This window comes from Trichomycterus rosablanca, chromosome 10 (genome assembly GCF_030014385.1).
Source record: "Trichomycterus rosablanca isolate fTriRos1 chromosome 10, fTriRos1.hap1, whole genome shotgun sequence".
Lineage (NCBI taxonomy): Eukaryota > Metazoa > Chordata > Actinopteri > Siluriformes > Trichomycteridae > Trichomycterus > Trichomycterus rosablanca.
The window spans coordinates 12135426-12156328 of record NC_085997.1 but is presented as its reverse complement, the minus strand read 5'-3'; the positions used below and the strand labels follow the sequence as shown (position 1 = coordinate 12156328).

The 20903-nt window shown below is 41.9% G+C and overlaps 1 protein-coding gene across 1 annotated transcript in view; it reads left to right on the top strand.

Annotated features, from left to right (window-relative positions):
• Positions 1-207: 207 nt before the first annotated feature.
• thrab (thyroid hormone receptor alpha b) overlaps positions 208-20903 on the top strand; it is a 261868-nt gene continuing 241172 nt past the window's right edge. The window contains exon 1 of the mRNA XM_063002834.1: positions 208-508. The gene's annotated coding sequence lies outside the window, so the exon portion shown is untranslated. The remainder of the gene's footprint in view (positions 509-20903) is intronic.

The window sequence follows — 20903 nt, the reverse complement described above, 5'->3', positions numbered from 1 at the left end:
CACACTGTACCGAGTGCTCACGTGCATGCATACTAGAACGTACAGCGTGGTTAATGTTGCAGTATTAGTCCTGTAGAGAGCAGTAGATAGTTTATAGACATGTTTGATGGCGTTCTACTGTACATGGGGGTGAGGACAGAGAACAGAGTGGGAGGAGCAAATTCTCGTTTCCCTTTACGTTTCCTTACGCGCCAGTGTGAAGAAGAAATCGAGCATTTTTAACAGACTCTCTCTCGAGCTCTCTCTCTAATAGACACCGAGCGTGTGAATTACTTTAAATAGTCCGGAGGAAGCCGCGCGAGCGCCAATGTGTTGTAATGTACGCCGCACCCGCACACTGACAGAGCTGCGCGAGCTCGAATACCCTCCAACTAACCAGCCGACCAACCAGCTATACCCACTCTGGATACCAGGACCGAGAAAACACACACTTGCACACATTTCTCCCAACCACTGCCTAATATTTGGTAGGGTCGTTTTTCTTCAAAAACAACCGAATCTTTACAAGGTGAGTCGATTCTTGTTCTGATTCTCGTGTAGCCTGACACACACGGCGCGCGCTCTCGGGTTCACTGCACGCTCTGACAGTTCAGCAAGTCTCTACTACTCAGGTTAGCATGCAGGCTACCACAGCTACCTAGTACGCCTACAAACGACCTGTTTCCAGCTCTGTTCTTGTGCATTTTTGTATTATAATATCTGGACAGTACACGAGTGTCGTTCGTGCAAGCGGTGGCTCTGCAAAATGCCCAGCTTTAGTTTAAAACTAAAACAGTACGGATTGTTGGGTTTGCACAGTGGCACACGAACTCTCTGTTAGGTAAGACAGCAAATCCCGGGACTGCACTGCCACCTGTAAGCTGGCACAGAGCACAGACACGTTTTACGGTATGCTGTGAAAACGTGAATGGTTTTTCCCTCGAGTACACAGGGCTTAGTACACAAAGTTTACTAACAATTATCCAGTGCAGATCTGGTGCAGGAGGTACAGGGGGTCGAATTTTGGCTGCTGTGCTTACAAGATAATCTTTAGTGGCACGTCATAGTTTCCCTGCACAACCAAAGTGTCATTATGATCAAGATGATAGCAGTTTAGCAAAGGAGTCTGTCATGTTTTCATTTGTCAGGAGTAAATATGATTGGTTTGGCTAAAGGGATGTAAACAAGCCAGCAAGCCTCTGTATTATTTTTATTTTTTTATGCATTTTCTCCCCTTTTTCTCCCCCTTTAGCGCGTCCAATTGGCCAATTTGCATCAAGCCTCCTCTCTGCCTCTGCCGATCCCTGCCCTGACCGAGGAGATCGAAGCTAACCCACATCCCCTCCGACACCTGAGCAGCAAGCCGAATGCATCTTGCCACCCACACATTGACGAGCCTTGCGCCACCTAGTGTTGCGTGCGGAGAGACACACCCTGAGAGCACTCCTTCCTCATCTCTGTGTAGGCGCCTCTAATCAGCCAGCAGAGGTCGTAACTGCACCATTCTGACAGAGAGAGACCCACTTCCAACCTTCCGACCTTCTGAATTCCGCCCATCTGAACAACAGGCCAATCGTTGTTCATGTAGCCGCTCAGCCTCGGTCGGTAAGGCAGAGCTGGATTCGATATGACGTACTCGAGATCCAGCTCCGGTTGCAGCGTGTGTTTTTACCGCTGCACCACCTGAGTGGCGCGCGCCTCTGTATTTTTTAATCACATTGAACAGTTCAGTTTTATTGTGTGTGTGTGTGTGTGTGTGTTTTAAAGATATTTACACCTTCGTTTCAATAGTAAGAAGAATTCAGTTTTGGCCACTGTACTTTTAGTATAGTAGTGGATACATATTCCATAGACATAAGCCATTTTAGACATTATTTTACTCAGAACAATACAAAATTAGACAAGAAATATAAACTTTATTGGGACCTGATTGTACAGAATAATAGTTAACCCCAAAGTTCCATTCAGAGAAACAGCAAATTGTATACACAATACAAGTGGTACAGTGAATATCACTCAGGAATACAGGTGCAGGTGCTCGGTCCTTGGTTTAATCCTTAGCTCCAGTCCCTGTCTGTGAGAGGTTTAAATTCTCCTGGTGGTTTTCCTCAAACTTTCAAAAACATGCAAAAACAAACTGTCTATTTTAAATTGCCCTTAGGTGTTAGTACGTTGCAGGGTGAGTTTGTGATGCCATGCAATGGACCTGAGCCGTGTCCAGGACATGTTCCTGCTGTATTTAGAGACATTAGACAGTGATAGCTCAGTGGTTAAGGTACTGGACTAGTAAACAGAAGGTTGCTGGTTCGAGCCCCACCAGGTTGCCACTGTTGTGTCCCTGAGCAAGGCCCTTAACCCTCAATTGCTCATCGTGTTCAGCTCATTGTGTGAGTCGCTTTGGATGAAAGTGTCTGCTAAATGCTGAAAATGTAAATGTAAATATTTAAGGTGGTGCTTGCCCCTTAGTGATTCTCACAGGGATGAATTGGTTTGTGAAAATGACTTAATGAAAATATGAAGGTAGCTAGTGTATTGCAGCATACCATCACAGAGATTAGACAGAGATGTTTTGATTAAATAGTAATAATATTTTCAGCTCTTTGCCCTATAAAACAGACCAGGGTAGTTTTACTCGAATTTATTAAAAGAAAACTAACTAACAAACTAACAAACAAACTTCAATGGTAATTCTGTGTGAAGAGAGACAACATATTTATTAATGTATCAAAATAAAGCTGTCTCGGTACATCCTGCTGGCCAAATGTAAGTAATCCTTATTGCCACACATATAAGGTGAAGCTTTAGCTACATAGGAACCGTTTCTATTGTCTGACTGGATGTATAGATGGTGCCCACTTGTACTTCTTTTGATGTAGCTTTTGTGGACGTCAAATAAATGTCCATGTGTAGCTTCACACTTAGTTAACCAAACTCAATAGTATGATACAAACTTATCAGTCTTGAAGATGAAGTTGGAGATTAAATATTAAACATCTACTTGTTTTGACTATGAACATTTTTGCTTACACACCTGTTGTTCCTCAGGGCTCATAACAAAACTGTCATGTTACTATGCTTCCATTTCTTCATATCACCTTCTGTTTTACTAATTTGTATTATAAACTTGTTTGTCTGACAATCTGATTTGCATTTGTAATATTTACATATATAAATAAACCTGAGGTGTAGATAGGACATTGTGATTATGGTTATGATTATGATGCTGTTATTGCAGTTAGGATTTCATTTATTGCTGGTTATTAAAGATGATAACTGAGTGACTCACTCTTTGACTCAGTAGCCTGATGTGACCCTTAATTATGGAGAGCTGACCTCCTCTGGCCTCCTTCCAGGAGCTGATCCTGTATGAACTGTTTGCATTATAAATAAGTTTAAAAAGGTTTTGGGTTATAGGGGACATAGAAGTTCTGATATCCTGTGCCAGCTCTGGTACTTGATGGCTAGCTCAATTAGACATTTGCTTGCCCAACACTGTAAATGTGAATAATTAGTGACATTCTCTTTTGCCCTGTTGTGGCACAGTGGCACAGTGGGTAGTGCTGTTACCTCAAAGCAAGAACGTTCTGGGTTTGATTCCCAGGTGGAGCCGTGTGGGTCCTTTCTGTCTGAAGTTTGAATGTTCTCCCTGTGTCTGTGTGGGTTTCCTCCAGGGACTCCTCCCACAGTCCAAAGACATGCAAGTGAGGTGAATTTGAAAGTGAGGTGTTTGACATTGAACTTGAACTGATGAATCAGTCATGATGAACGTAAACAAAAAGTATTAAATTGACTGGCATCTGAATGTCACTACATATTAAAAATGATGTTGACTACAAAGCCAACAATCTGAATTCATTTGACATTGATAAGTTTTGCATTCATTTAAATCTGATGAACTGTAATTTGAACTGACTGCAGTGTGCTCATGTGCTGTTTTATGAGCTGAATGCCCATTTTTCATATTTCATGTGGTTTTTCTGTTAGAATTAAAAGCAAAGTGAAAGAGTACAAACTGTTCTGAGGCGTGATGATGATCCACATTCAGCAATTTAACTGACCTACTTTTCCACATTCTCTCCTGGCAGTGTGGCGAGTGTGAAGTGTACGCAGTAGTGACTCTCATTAAATCCTATTTCCAGAAATGCAATAAAAACAGAACTGTCATTTGAGTAATTACTTCAACTTTTATTTAACTAATGAAAGTACAAAGAAAACATTTTAGTGTTTTTACCGACAAACCTAATTGTATTTTGTAAATGTAACGGTAGAATGTGATGCCTGTAACACACTCAAAAAAGTTGGGACAGGTAAAATAAAAGTCCAAGCACGTAAACCTTCAGGCCCTCAGGCCGTACTGTTTGAAAAACTGTCATGTGACAGTGATAAACATAGCAGAGATGGGGGTGTCTGCGACTTGAGTCCGAGTTGCACATAAGTCGCGCACACAGCGAATTCAGACTCAACTCTGACTCATTTCAAATGACTCATGGCTCACAAAAAATGAGTCTCAAGGTGTCAGCATGTCTTAACATTAGTTTACATTTACATTTTCAGCATTTAGCAGACGCTTTTATCCAAAGCGACTTACAATTATGACTGTACACAATTTATTTTGAGCAATTGAGGGTTAAGGGCCTTGCTCAAGGGCCCAACAGTGGCCACCTGGTAGTGGTGGGGCTCGAACCGGCAACCTTCAGATTACTAGTCCAGTACCTTAACCACTGAGCTACCACAGTTACTTGTGACAATTATATTTATTATTATTATAAAAATTCTGCTCTCTAATAACGCTCCTCCTTAACCCACAACGCACGCAATGGGTAAATGTTACAGCCAGCTTCCAGTGTAGTGATGAAGCATCACTCCCTACACAGTTTGAAGTTCACTTAATTTGAACATTTTCGTTACTTTTGGATTTAAATCTCACTTAAAATGGTGGAATACCCTACGTAGTGCACTTCACAGGAACAACTGGTGTGAATGAAACGCTCCTACAGAATTGGCACTAATGGTTGGAGGAACCGCTTTCTGAACCAATCAGACCAATAAGAAATGCTGTTATTTGCATTTATTCCGTTTGCGTCACACAGATGATGTGTCAATGAAACGCTTGATTAGCTTTCTAATGAGTTAGTGTTTTGCTTCACAACCGGGAAAAGTTTGGAGGTTTTTAATTATAAGCACATTTACAACATAACGGATTATATTCCTAATGGGACACACAGTTATACATTTAATAGCATCTGTTAGAACAAGTTAAGGTAAGCAGTGATTATGATTTTTTTTGCTGTGTTTTGGATTTTGGCCGCTGTGCTGTGATTTATCGAGCGCTTTTGTTTTGCAGTGAAAACAAAACGTATCAGTTTAAGCTTTTAACTGGTACCTTCTTGTTACGGAAATTGCATTCATTTGCACAATGACTAGGAAAGTAAAAAGCACTAAGTAAAACGGCAAAATACAGTCGCTAATCTGTTGTTGTTTTTTATCTGAACTCACATATTATTTGTTTATTTCTACGCTACATTTCCAATATATGTTTTGTGTATATTACATTGACTCGTGACTTGACTCGTGACTTGACTTGGACTCTAGCCTAAAGACTCGTGACTTGACTCGGACTCGTATTTTGTGACTTGTGAACATCTCTGAATCATAGCCACATGGGCATGGGAGTACTTTGGAAATCATTGTCACTTAACACAGTCCACCACTGCATCAAGAAATGCAACCTTAAACTGCATTATGCAAGGAGGAAGTCACGTATTCATTTTAAAAGATTTAGAGAAAATAGAAACAATAGAAAGTGTCCCAGCCTTTTTGGAAATGGGGTTTCTAAGCGAGGCCTGGATAGCAGCAGTGACAAAAACACAATAATCTTCACTTAGACTAATGTTTTTTTTCTTTGTTATTCTCAGTGTGTGCTTTCAGTGTAAAGAATACAGACACATATGATGCCCTCTTTTTACTATTTACACTAATTGAGGAAGGGTTTTTGGCAGCTCTACCTTTTTTCATGTTACTGCGTAATCTGCAGTATTTTTATACCAGATTGTCAACTAGTGCCTAGTTCACACTACACGATTTTTGCCCTGATTTTCGCTCGGCGACTGGTCGGCGCTAGATTTGCCGGCTCGGGAGCAACTCGGCGTTTGCTCTGCGATCAAAACTCGGCTCTCAATCGCTATGTGTGAACTACTCAACAACTTGATCCGAGCGGCTCGAAGAGAGATATGTAGCATGTCAAATATCTGGATCTGAGTTGCCCAACTGGCAATGAGTGCTATGTCGAACAGCCAATGAGAAAACAAGATACGGTGTGAGGGGAAACACAAGGGAGAACGTGTAAAAAGGTGGGACAGGGGCTTAATATAGTTTATATCAGAATACGTAGACACTCACACAAGTTTTACAGTATTTCTGACCTTATCGTTCTCCAGCATTGCATTGCAAAAAATATTTATTAACCCCCAACTCACTATAGAACAATCCAAGCCCAATCCACTCAGATTCATTTATTTTTTCTCCGTGATTTTATGCTGCACAACTTGGCATGATAGATGGTGTAGTGCAGAGGTCACTAACAGGCGGACCGCGGTCCGGGTCCGGACCCAGAAGCTGTCCCATACGGACCCGGACCTACAACCAAAACAGAAAGTTATGATTTGAAACCTGACGGAGCGCTTCTATTTTAACCGGCGCAGCTTCTGTACCATTTACGGTAGCGGTTTAGTGGATGAGAAAACGCACAGACACCAGAGATCACCTGACACCACTCAGCCAATCAAGTCTGTGCATTCCAGCCGGTAAACACTGCGACTCTACAGTGCAGACAGATGAGAGAGTTAGAGGCGAGTTACATGTGAAAAGACGGTGGAAAGAAAAAGAAAGATAGCGAACGTAGAACAAACGAAGGGAGAGATACAGACAACTGTGCAGGAGAAAGTTGAGAAAAGACGAGTGAGACAGGAGACAAATAGCGCTCTCCAAAAAAGAAACGTGTACAGCGAAATTACAGCATTTAATCCATGATGGAGAGACTCATCTCTGTTCTTACTTCCCACTGGAGCACAATTTATTTTTATTTTCTCCTAATTTGATAAGAGAAAGGTTTGATAAGGTGGGGCGGCCCGGGTCCTCTCTGTGTGGAGTTTGCATGTTCTCCCCGTGTCTGCATGGGTTTCCTTCGGTGCTCCGGTTTCCTCCCACAGTACAAAGACGTGCAAGTGAGGTGAATTGGAGACACTGAATTGTCCATGACTGTGTTGGATATAAACTTGTGAACTGATGAACCTTGTGTAATGAGTAACTACTGTTCCTGTCATGAATGTAACCAAAGTGTAAAACATGACGTTATAATCCTAATAAACAAACAGACATTTGATTTGACAGTCAGTTATTGATTACATGCAGATGTTGATACAACTACTAGGCTACTTATATACAGTGTATCACAAAAGTGAGTACACCCCTCACATTTCTGCAAATATTTTATTATATCTTTTCATGGGACAACACTATAGACATGAAACTTGGATATAACTTAGAGTAGTCAGTGTACAACTTGTATAGCAGTGTAGATTTACTGTCTTCTGAAAATAACTCAACACACAGCCATTAATGTCTAAATGGCTGGCAACATAAGTGAGTACACCCCACAGTGAACATGTCCAAATTGTGCCCAAAGTGTCAATATTTTGTGTGACCACCATTATTATCCAGCACTGCCTTAACCCTCCTGGGCATGGAATTCACCAGAGCTGCACAGGTTGCTACTGGAATCCTCTTCCACTCCTCCATGATGACATCACGGAGCTGGTGGATGTTAGACACCTTGAACTCCTCCACCTTCCACTTGAGGATGCGCCACAGGTGCTCAATTGGGTTTAGTCCATCACCTTTACATTCAGTTTCCTCAGCAAGGCAGTTGTCATCTTGGAGGTTGTGTTTGGGGTCGTTATCCTGTTGGAAAACTGCCATGAGGCCCAGTTTTGGAAGGGAGGGGATCATGCTCTGTTTCAGAATGTCACAGTACATGTTGGAATTCATGTTTCCCTCAATGAACCGCAGCTCCCCAGTGCCAGCAACACTCATGCAGCCCAAGACCATGATGCTACCACCACCATGCTTGACTGTAGGCAAGATACAGTTGTCTTGGTACTTCTCACCAGGGCGCCGCCACACATGCTGGACACCATCTGAGCCAAACAAGTTTATCGTGGTCTCGTCAGACCACAGGGCATTCCAGTAATCCATGTTCTTGGACTGCTTGTCTTCAGCAAACTGTTTGCGGGCTTTCTTGTGCGTCAGTTTCCTTCTGGGATGACGACCATGCAGACCGAGTTGATGCAGTGTGCGGCGTATGGTCTGAGCACTGACAGGCTGACCTCCCACGTCTTCAACCTCTGCAGCAATGCTGGCAGCACTCATGTGTCTATTTTTTAAAGCCAACCTCTGGATATGACGCCGAACACGTGGACTCAACTTCTTTGGTCGACCCTGGCGAAGCCTGTTCCGAGTGGAACCTGTCCTGGAAAACCGCTGTATGACCTTGGCCACCATGCTGTAGCTCAGTTTCAGGGTGTTGGCAATCTTCTTATAGCCCAGGCCATCTTTGTGGACAGCAACAATTCTATTTCTCACATCCTCAGAGAGTTCTTTGCCATGAGGTGCCATGTTGAATATCCAGTGGCCAGTATGAGAGAATTGTACCCAAAACACTAAATTTAACAGCCCTGCTCCCCATTTACACCTGGGACCTTGACACATGACACCAGGGAGGGACAGCGACACATTTGGGCACAATTTGGACATGTTCACTGTGGGGTGTACTCACTTATGTTGCCAGCTATTTAGACATTAATGGCTGTGTATTGAGTTATTTTCAGAAGACAGTAAATCTACACTGCTATACAAGCTGTACACTGACTACTCTAAGTTATATCCAAGTTTCATGTCTATAGTGTTGTTCCATGAAAAGATATAATGAAATATTTGCAGAAATGTGAGGGGTGTACTCACTTTTGTGATACACTGTATATATAATATATATATATATATTATATGTTATGCAGTGATAGCTCAGTGGTTAAGGTACTGGACTAATAAACAGAAGGTTGCCGGTTCAAGCCCCACCACCACCAAGTTGCCACTGTTGGGTCCCTGAGTAAGGCCCTTAACCCTCAATTGCTCATTGTGTAAGTCGCTTTGGATAAAAGTGTCCGCTAAATGCTATATATATATATATACAGTATATACTGTATATATAGTTAAACATTCCGGACCTTTGCTTCAAGAAATTTTCTCTAACTGGACCTCTTCAAATTTTAGTTGAATACCCCTGGTGTAGTGTGAAACCCCCTATCGCCGATCAGTCATGTAGTGTGAAAGCCACACCGACTTGAAAGGCTCCCGATTACAAGAGATCCAGTTGTGTAGTGTGAACTGTACAGCGACCTGACGACTTGGAAAGTCATGTAGTGTGAACTTGGCATAATGTATAATTGGTTTGGATAAAGCTTTATTTGAATAAATTTGCATTGTCAGCACTAAATCTGTAAAAAAGAACTGTAATGTAAACACAAGAAAATATGGTCACCCAAAACATTTTGCATGCAGTTTGAGACATGTTTTACCCACATGAAATAATCAATAAATAAGTAAACATAATCATTTCTCTAAGACACATTTAACAACCATCCAGAGAATCAGAAATTGTATTCATTACATTAATTTGCATAAAACTGTTAAAACAAGTTGCCACACGTTCAGAAGTAATGAACTAAACTGTTGCTACATTATGCAGCAGTTGGTTTTGACCAGCCACATACACAGTTTACCACACGTGACAGCATGTGGTCAAAACAGTCCTGGTTACACTTAAAACCATATTTTTTCAGTCCTAGCCAGTTCTGAAATCATAAAAGCCCCACATGTAAAACGCAGATTTCATTCATTTTTCTTTGTTTGGGATCCTTAATCCCCCCCCCCCCCCCCCCCCATTTATAACATTATTAGCTCCACTTACCATATAGAAGCAATTTGTAGTTCTACAATTACTGACTGTAGTCCATCTGTTCCTCTGCATACTTTTTTAGCCTGCTTTCACCCTGTTCTTCAATGGTCAGGACCCCCACAGGACCACTACAGAGCAGGTATTATTTAGGTGGTGGATCATTCTCAGCACTGCAGTGACACTAACATGATGGTGGTGTGTTAGTGTGTGTTGTGCTGGTATGAGTGGCTCAGGTACAGATTTCTGCTGTTTGAGTTGGTCATCTTCTAGACCTTCATCAGTGGTCACAGGATGCTGCCTACGGGGCGCTGTTGGCTGGATATATTTTTGATTGGTGGACTATTCTCAGTCCAGCAGTGACCGTGAGGTGTTTAAAAACTCCAGCAGCGCTGCTGTGTCTTATCCACTCATACCAGCACAACACACACTAACACACCACCACCATGTCAGTGTCACTGCAGTGCTGAGAATGATCCACCAACCAAATAAAACCTACCCTGTGGTGGTCCTGTGGGGGTCCTGATTATTGAACAACAGGGTGAAAGCAGGCTAAAAATTATGTAGAACAACAGATGGACTACAGTCAGTAATTGTAGAACTACAAACTGCTTCTATATTGTAAGTAGAGCTGATAAAATGGACAGAGAGTGTAGGAGGTGGTCATAATGTTATGTCTCATTGGTGTATGCACAAACAAACTTCCAAAAACAATTCATATCCCTAAGAGTTTGTGAGGACACAAATTTAAATAGGAAAGGGACACATGTGCAGCGTGAATTTAGATTGCACCTTACAAAAACCATTAGACTTAAATGATAAAGGTGTAACAGTAAGACAGCAGTGGCTTCTCTAACCCTGTATAGGCCTAACCCTGTACAGACAGTACCAGACCTACATGCTTGCTCATTGAAACCAAACAAACACACCTCATCAATAAAGTCACAAATGTACACATTAATGTAAAGCAGAAGTGGAGACTGGAATATGAGTGACATCACTATTAACGACGTTTGATCTCACACAGCTGGTATATTACCTTCCTATAGAGCATCACATTATAAATCCAGAGCTGTCGAGCAGTAACGATCACTGTGCTCTGCAACTGTAATAACACGTCCAGAGCAACATTTCAGAGCAGGGAAACCCAATGCTTTATGCGTCTTAACCTACAGAAATAACATGCCATGTAATAATGCAAAACACACACCAGTGATGTTCACTGCTTGAAAAGAAAAGGGCCACAGTCTTTCATTTGGTCAAACGTTTCTTTTAATGTTCATTATATTGCTCTGCTTTTGTGTCCAACAGAACTGTAATGACTTTGGCTAGCTGCGTAGCAACATTGATACCGTTAACAATGTACACTAAACATCTTGGTGTAGGCCTATGCAAATATATTATTTTTTATTGGCAGCTCTCAGCATGGGGCCAACAAGATTGCACACAAGTGTTTTCTATTATATCAAAAATATCACTTGAGAGCGCCTAGGTGGCGCAGCGGGATATTCCACTAGCACACCAGCGCCGAGATTCTGAACGCACCTCTGTTCCAGTCTCGGCTCTGTTACCAGTCGACTGGGCGCCATCTAGCGGGCACAATCAGCAGTGCCTTCAGTGCCAGTGGGTAACTGGATCTCTTGTAATCGGGAGGCTTTCACACTACACGACTGATCGGCGATAGGGGGTTTCACACTACACCATCTATCACCAACTGGAATCGCAGGCGAGCTTCTCTGGTCTCCGAAACTACATTTTGTCACGAAAACTCACGCGAGAAGTTACAAAAGGTTTCAATGATACTGTACCACGTCCAAAAATGCACATCAACAAGTAGCGAGCGATCAAAGTTTGTGTGCTGATGTGCAGCGTAAAATCAAAAAGGAAAAATAAATGAATCTGAGTGGATTTGGCTACGTGAACAGCAGGGATTGTTCTATAGTGAGTTGGAGGTTAATAAATATTTCTTGCAATGCAGCGTTGGTGTTTCGTAGAGAACGATAAGGTCAGAAATACTGTAAAACTTGTGTGTGCTGATGTATTCTGATATAAACTATATTATGCCCCTGTCCCACCTTTTTACAACTCCTCCCCTGCGTTTCTCCTCACCCCGTATCTTGCGTTCTTGACATAGCACTCATTGCCAGTCGGGCAACTCATATCCAGATCCAGACAAGCTAGATATATTTCTTCAGTCACCGAGTGCTCCTGAGCCGGCAAATCTAAAGCCGATTAGTCGGCGAGTGAAAATCAGGGCAAAATTCATTTAGTGTGAACTAGGCATAAGCGGGTGGGGTCTTCAAACACTGTGCAAGGACCCTGGTCAGCGGATAAAGGCGTCTGTGTGTAGTAACCCTGTTGGGAGGGAAACAATAAAATAGAAAACGTTTTCACTGTCTCAACTCTTCAGTGCCTTTATTCAGAATCAGCTTGCAATACCCATTGTAGAAAAGTTTCCCAAAACACATACATATACAACTGTACATATATAACTGTTGTAAACATTCTCTCATGCTACAATTCTGTGCTATTTTTAGTATGATGCGGCGCGAAAAGGTTACTTTATCAGTACCTGTTACAATAGGTATATTTACAACCTTTGAAGTAATAATGAAGTGATAAAGAAAACTTCACAAATCAACCCTTTACACACTCCCCTACAAAATTAGATGTCGTCCCGACATCTCCATCAGCACATCCCGACATTTCTTAACACCTACTTTTTTTTTTTTTTTTTTTTTTCTTCATTTTTTTTTTTTTTTTTTTAACTAACACTCATCACATTTATTCTATTAAGGAACACAAACAATTATTTAAAACATAGTACAGTTCTGCTCAAACATTAGGTCCCTGCTAAACTTGGAGATCAATTCAAAAGCATGTCAGCAATACGAAACAGTTTACAACTGGAAATCAGTTTTATTGCATGGGAACAATATTAAGCAGTTCATGCTCAAATAAAAAATCAGTTCTGGAGCATGTGAGCAAAAAGCAACAGTCCATGTTTAACTGAGGTTCATGTTCAAAGCAAATTAGCAAAAAAAATGAGTCCATGACCACTGACATGTCTCTAATACTCTAAACAGTCCATAGTTCCCTCCTTTTGGAAAGGAAAGTGCCCTAGTATTGCAACAGTCCATAACCTTTAGGGCAACTGTCATTTGTTAAACCGACAGCAATAAACAACAGTCCACGTTGAACTAAGAGTTCGTGTTCAATGCAAGTTGACAGAAGAAAATGAGTCCATGACTAATAAAATGTCTTTGGTACTCTAACCAGTCCATAGTTCACTCTTGGCTAAATGTGCCCCCGTACTGCAACAGTCCATAAACTTTAGGACAACTGTTATTTGTTGAATCAGTTCTCTTAATAAACAGTCCATTATTACCTAAAGGAGACACAAGGCTATAGGCACGTATGTTGAGGCATACACATCCAAGTAGTAACAGTTTGTGCACCACAATGACTTACAGAAGGTTGTTGGCAAGGTGAATAGTTCATGGCCCTTACATGTTGACAAGAAGGAGTCCCAGGGATGTCATAAGTGAAACGTCTTGGTGGCCTTCTTTCTCTCCTGGGCAGTGGGTAGTCTCCCAGATGTTGTGCAATCTCTTGGCCCTCAATCACAGGGGCTGGCTCCCAGGTAGATAGTTCTGGTTCATTACTTGGTGGCACTTCGGGGGCTGTATCCGGATCATGGTCTGGCAAATGTGGCTCATTGGTCAAAGAAGATGCAGACTCTATAGCAGGGGTGTAGACTGGTGGCTCCAGCTGCCGTGTTTGATCAGGCATCACATCTTGGTGAGGGGCTGGACATTCCATGGGCGTGTGCTGTTCAGCAGAATGTCTGAGCTTTGTCTGGAACTGAGCACTGTACTTATCATCTTCTCCCCTGCTTAGCTGTAAGGGTTCAGAGAAGGGGTATGGGCAGTACTCATCATCACTGGCACTTTCTTCTGTTGTGTTTTCAATAGTCACCGTTTCTCCTTTTTTCTTTTGTCCAAGTTTTTGTCTTCGTTCAAGACTTTGTTTTGGCTCAGGATCCAATGGTAAGTGTTCGCATGGCATAAGGAGGTTGCGATGAAGTACCCTTGATCTTCCCCTACCCTGTTCAGGTTGTATTTCATAAACGGGTACATCCTTTCCCACTCTGCGAATAACAACATGAACAGCTTCTTCCCAGTAGTTCCTGAGCTTACCTGGACCTCCCCGTGGGGTCAGGTTTTTCACCAGCACTCGGTTTCCAGGCTGCAAGTCTGTGCATCTTACCTTCATGTCATAATTCTTTTTGTTTCTTTCCATACTCTTTTGTGTTTGTTCATTCACAATCTGATATGCTTCCTGCATACACCTTTTCCACTGTTCCACATACTGACTTTGGCTGGCAGTGCCTTTGTCAGTCTCTACTCCAAAAAATGCATCGATGGGGAGTCTGGGGGATCGACCAAATAGCAGGAAGAAAGGAGAAAACCCAGTCGTTTCACATTTTGTACAGTTATAGGCATAGACTAATTTGTTAAGTGACTCTTTCCAGTTGGATTTTTGTGCCTCTGTCAACGTCCTCAGCATCTGCAGCAATGTACGGTTAAATCTTTCAACCTGCCCATTTCCTTGGGGGTGATACGGTGTAGTTCTTGAGCCTGCAATACCGCCATACTTTCTCAACTGTGTGAAAAGCTGGTTCTCAAATTCACCACCTTGGTCATGGTGTACGCGGGAAGGGAATCCAAATCTTAAAACAAAATCATTGAAAAGGCGGTCAGCCACCGTTCTCCCAGACTTGGATGTTGTAGGATAGACTTGGGCAAAACGAGTAAAATGGTCTACGATTACAAGGATATATTCATATCCACCCTTACATTTCTCCAAGTGAAGAAAGTCGATAGAAATGAGTTCAAAGGGCTGTGTTGTTACTATACTCGTAAGGGGTGCTCTTGTTTCTCGACTGGGTTTTTTTTGTTTGAGGCACATACATGATCTTAGGACATGATGCTCAATATCTTTTTGCATGTGAGGCCAGAAAAACCTGTCCCTAACCAAGCTTGATGTACGATCAACCCCTTGGTGTCCCATCTCATTGTGCAGCATTTGAAGAACCATACTTCTAAATTTTTCGGGTAATACTAGTTGAGTTCTCCGTCCTGTCCTACGGTAAAGGATGCCATCGTTACCTAGTACCAGTTTGTCCCTCTCTCTCAGAAGACATCTAGTGGCTGGGTTTAACGTATGAAACGGAGAAAAAGGGAGAAAATGCATAAATAAATAGAAAAAAAGTCACTTGATTATGCTGTTGTGCACTGCTCCACAGTGACATCATGTATAGAAGCGTCCGTAAGAAACCTGTCTTTATATGCCTTACTTTAGGTGCTTTTATGCCATTTTATTTGTCTTTTTAATACTAGAGCAATGCGCTGAAGTAAACTTTTGTCATGGTTTTTGTGGGAGCCATGTACGATCAGACATGCATGACTTCTGTGGTAACGTCTAACCACGGTATCCTCTTTCTCATATTTTAAAGAAATAAACAAAACAAACTGTCAGTATAGTTCATCTGAACTAGTTCATGCTTTTGTAACCTGTACGTTTGACTGTTGTAGCGTGTAGCTAGCTACGTGCCTAGCTAATTTAAAATGCCCTGGATAGTTTATTAAATTAAACAGTTTTTATGAATTTATTTTTTATGTATTTTGAGGATTGAGGTTTTGTACTTACATATAGTATAATAACTTATACTATTCTCATATGCTATACTTATACTATACTTGGGGCGGCACGGTGGCTCGGTGGGTAGCACTGTCGCCTCACAGCAAGAAGGTCCTGGGTTTGATCCCCAGGTGGGTGGTCCAGGTCCTTTCTGTGTAGAGTTTGCATGTTCTCCCCGTGTCTGTGTGGGTTTACTTCGGGAGCTCCGGTTTCCTCCCACAGTCCAAAGACATGCAAGTGAGGTGAATTGGAGATACAAAATTGTCCATGACTGTGTTTGATATAAACTTGTGAACTGATGAATCTTGTGTAATGAGTAACTACCGTTCCTGTCATGAATGTAACCAGAGTGTAAAACATGACGTTAAAATCCTAATAAACAAACAAACAAGCAATTATCCTGATTCAAAAAAATGTATTCTTGACTGATGGCTAATTGATAGCTATGTTGCATTACGTGAATAGAAGGAGCCATGAAGAAACAGCACAGTAAATTAAAGGCTTGTTAGTGTGGCTGAAGGACAGACCAAGTTATCTTATGATCATGTCTTTCAACTTTGTCTTCCTTGCCAATTTTTGCTTCCCCTAATTAGGTGGATGGAATAGAAAATTGACTTAAATTGTAGAAAACTCGAGTGTTTAGTGCAGAGATGAAACAATCAGGACTGTTCCTCCACATACAGAGTGCAATTATTCCACACGGCTTGTAATCAGGACTGAATTCCAGCAGCAGTAGGTCAGAATAAGCTCTATATAAATCATTCTTACATGACGTGATGTATTTCTGAGTAAAACAGAGTGAGCTAAGTCAGTTTTTTAAATGATTGGGGAATTAAGATGATTATATTGGGCAGTTTTTTTTTTTTTTACACCACATGTATTTATGTTGACATTGTCTTTTTCAGCACCTGCACTATATTGTCAAAAGTATTCGCTCATCTGCCTTACACACTTGAGTGACATCCCATTCTTAATCCATAGGGTTTAATATGATGTCGGCCCACCCTTTGCAGCTATAACAGCTTCAGCTCTTCTGGGAAGGCTTTCCACAAGGTTTAGGAGTGTGTATAGGAATTTCTGACCATTCTTCCAGAAGCGCATTTGTGAGGTCAGACACTGATACTGGATGAGAAGTCAGACAAGTACCGTTCTCCTGGCAACCGCCAAACCCAGACTCGTCCATCAGATCGCCAGACTGAGAAGCGTGATTCTTTACTCCAGAGAACACGTCTCCACTGCTCTAGAGTCCAGTGGCGTTTTGCTTTACATCACTGCATCCGACACTTTGCATTGCGCTTGGTGATGTAAGGCTTGGATGCAGCTGCTCGGCCATGGAAACCCATTCCATGAAGCTCTCTACGCACTGTTCTTGAGCTAATCTGAAGGCCACATGAAGTTTGGAGGTCTGTAGAGATCGACTCTGCAGAAACTTGGTGACCTCTGCGCACTACACGCCTCAGCATCCACTGACCCCACTCTGTCATTTTACCGCTCTGCCTACCACTTCATGGCTGAGTTTCTGTCTTCCCCATTCCTTTCCACTTTGTTATAATACCACTGACGGTCGACTGTGGAATATTTAGTAGCGAGGAAATTTCACGACTGGACTTGTTGCACAGGTGGCATCCTATCACTGTACCACACTGGAATTCACTGAGCTCCTGAGAGCGACCCATTCTTTCACTAATGTTTGTAGAAGCAGTGTGCATGCCTAGGTGCTTGGTTTTATACACCTGTGACCATGGAAGTGATTGGAACACCTGAATTCAATGACTTGGATGAGTGAGTGAATACCATGGCAATATAGTGTACTACTGTTCCTTCAGGGATGTGGAATGAAACAAAGAGTTAAAGAAACAAAACATAGAGCATTAATACACAGCGTATAAGCTTCTGCTACCAAAAGCAGCAGTGGGTCATTCTACAGTATATACAAGCTTTTGATCAATATTTAAAGTACAGATCTAAACTCAGCCAAAGAACTAATCAACTCATAATTGATTTTGACCTGAATTCTGCTTCATTGCGAAGATGTCGTCACGAGTTCTGATTCAAAACGATAAAATGTTTCACAGTGACTGATGTAATTTCCCCATGTGCCACCTTGCCTTTATAGTGCTAACATGATTTACTGTTGTGCACTAAATAAAGTCGTTTCCCTCTATCCTGACAGCATCTGTAGTAAGACATAGGATATGTGATAACAGGTTAAACTTTGAATAGTATAAAGCATTTGCTCAGGGCAGAGCAACTTTCAAGATAAGATGAGCTGCTGTACAGTATCAGTGTACCAGTTCACATCAGCACACGCACACCCACACCCACCTGGGTCTCCAGCACCAGGGTGCAAACACTCGCTTTCTTCTTTTTGTTTGCTTTGTGCAGTTTGTTTTATAAAAGCCCAATAAAGAGGTATTGAACAGTATGAAACAGTATGGACATTATCTGATAAGAAAACTGCCCAACCCAGTATCATGGATTTCAGTATATACAGGGTTCATACCACCATGAAAACCCTAGAAGAGTTATAGACTTGAAACAATTTTGAGTGCTGTCTCCTAAAACAAAGCCCTAACTGCAGAGCTACTGTGAGCACTAAAGGTGGCTAATCCTCACTGTTTCTGTATGTGAACACACAAGCCAGCATTTTTAGGTCATGTCTCCCGACAGCCAGATAGCTGCCAGGTGTGTGTGTGTGGGTGTGTGGGTGTGTGTGTGGGTGAGACAATTTCTCTTTGAAACGGCTGCCTTCTGAAGTTAATGTCAGTGTTACCTAACGCCTTTATTTACTTATTTATTTTTAACCTGGTTTCTACACACCTTTTCCATTTTATCAGCTCCACTTACCATATAGAAGCACTTTGTATGGTCAGGACCCCCATAGGACCACCACAGAGCAGGTATTATTTAGGTGTTGGATCATTCTCAGCACTGCAGTGACACTGACATGGTGGTGGTGTGTTAGTAGTGTGTGTTGTGCTGGTATGAGCTGGATTTTTTAAATACCATATCCACTCACTGTCCACTCTATTAGACACTCCTACCTAGTTTGTCCACCTTGTAGATGTAAAGTCAGAGACGATCGCTCATCTATTGCTGCTGTTTGAGTTGGTCATCTTCTAGACCTTCATCAGTGGTTACAGGATGCTGCCCACGGGGCGCTGTTGGCTGGATAGTTTTGGTTGGTGGACTATTCTCAGTCCAGCAGTGACAGTGAGGTGTTTAAAAACTCCACCAGCATTGTGGTGTCTGATCCACTCATACCAGCACAACACACACTAACACACCACCACCATGTAAGTGTCACTGCAGTGCTGAGAATGATCCACCACCCAAATAATACCTGCTCTGTGGGGGTCCTGACCATTGAAGAACAGAGTGAAAGGGGGCTAACAAAGCATGCAGAGAAATAGATGAACTACAGTCAGTAATTGTAGAACTACAAAGTGCTTCTATATGGTAAGTGGAGCTGATAAAATAGACACTGAGAGTAGAAACAAGGAGGTGGTTTAAAGGTTATGGCTAATCGGTGTATATATATATATAAAACTAATATTGTTGCACCTCTCTTACATATGACAGCGGTATCACTGTCAGATACATTCCAATTATCTTCCTGTACCTGTTTTGTAAAGGCCAGTACTTCTAGCAGTCTTCTAGTAGGTGAGCATGGGACCGGCTCCTCAGCGTCCGTGTAACCAATGAGGAATTTAAAACACTTTGCACATGTTCAACACGCTTTCAATGATTAGCTGTGAAGCACAATCGTGTTGGCCTTAGGCTGACAGCAGCCAATAAAAAATAGATTTACAAATGCCTACGTCAAGACGTTTAGTAAACATTGTTGCTACATAGCTAGCCATAGTCATCACAGTTCTGTTAGACACTACTGATAGGAGGATAATATAATTAATCAAGTCGACAATTTAATAAAAGTTACTTTAAAAAAAAAAAAATGAAAAGAACTTTTGAAATTGAATTTATTTGGTGATTGGTGGACAGAAAAGTTATTGCTTACCGAGATAAAGGATCATCATGTGTCGTTTCTTTTCAGTAACTGAACGTCACTGGTGTGTGTTTTGCATTATTACATGGCATGTTATTTCTGTAGGTTAAGACGCATAAAGCATTGGGTTTCCCTGCTCTGAAATGTTGCTCTGGACGTGTTATTACAGTTGCAGAGCACGGTGATCGTTACTGCTCGACAGCTCTGGATTTATAATGTGATGCTCTATAGGAAGGTAATATACCAGCTGTGTGAGATCAAACGTCGTTAATAGTGATGTCACTCATATTCCAGTCTCCACTTCTGCTTTACATTAATGTGTACATTTGTGACTTCATTGTTGAGGTGCTTTTGTGTTTGGAGGTGTTTATACATGTACAGTGTATCACAAAAGTGAGTACACCCCTCACATTTCTGCAAATATTTTATTATATCTTTTCATGGGACAACACTATAGAAATAAAACTTGGATATAACTTAGAGTAGTCAGTGTACAACTTGTATAGCAGTGTAGATTTACTGTCTTCTGAAAATAACTCAACACACAGCCATTAATGTCTAAATAGCTGCAACATAAGTGAGTACACCCCACAGTGAACATGTCCAAATTGTGCCCAAAGTGTCAATATTTTGTGTGACCACCATTATTATCCAGCACTGCCTTAACCCTCCTGGGCATGGAATTCACCAGAGCTGCACAGGTTGCTACTGGAATCCTCTTCCACTCCTCCATGATGACATCACAGAGCTGGTGGATGTTAGACACCTTGAACTCCTCCACCTTCCACTTGAGGATGCGCCACAGGTGCTCAATTGGGTTTAGTCCATCACCTTTACCTTCAGCTTCCTCAGCAAGGCAGTTGTCATCTTGGAGGTTGTGTTTGGGGTCGTTATCCTGTTGGAAAACTGCCATGAGGCCCAGTTTTCGAAGGGAGGGGATCATGCTCTGTTTCAGAATGTCACAGTACATGTTGGAATTCATGTTTCCCTCAATGAACTGCAGCTCCCCAGTGCCAGCAACACTCATGCAGCCCAAGACCATGATGCTACCACCACCATGCTTGACTGTAGGCAAGATACAGTTGTCTTGGTACTTCTCACCAGGGCGCCGCCACACATGCTGGACACCATCTGAGCCAAACAAGTTTATCTTGGTCTCGTCAGACCACAGGGCATTCCAGTAATCCATGTTCTTGGACTGCTTGT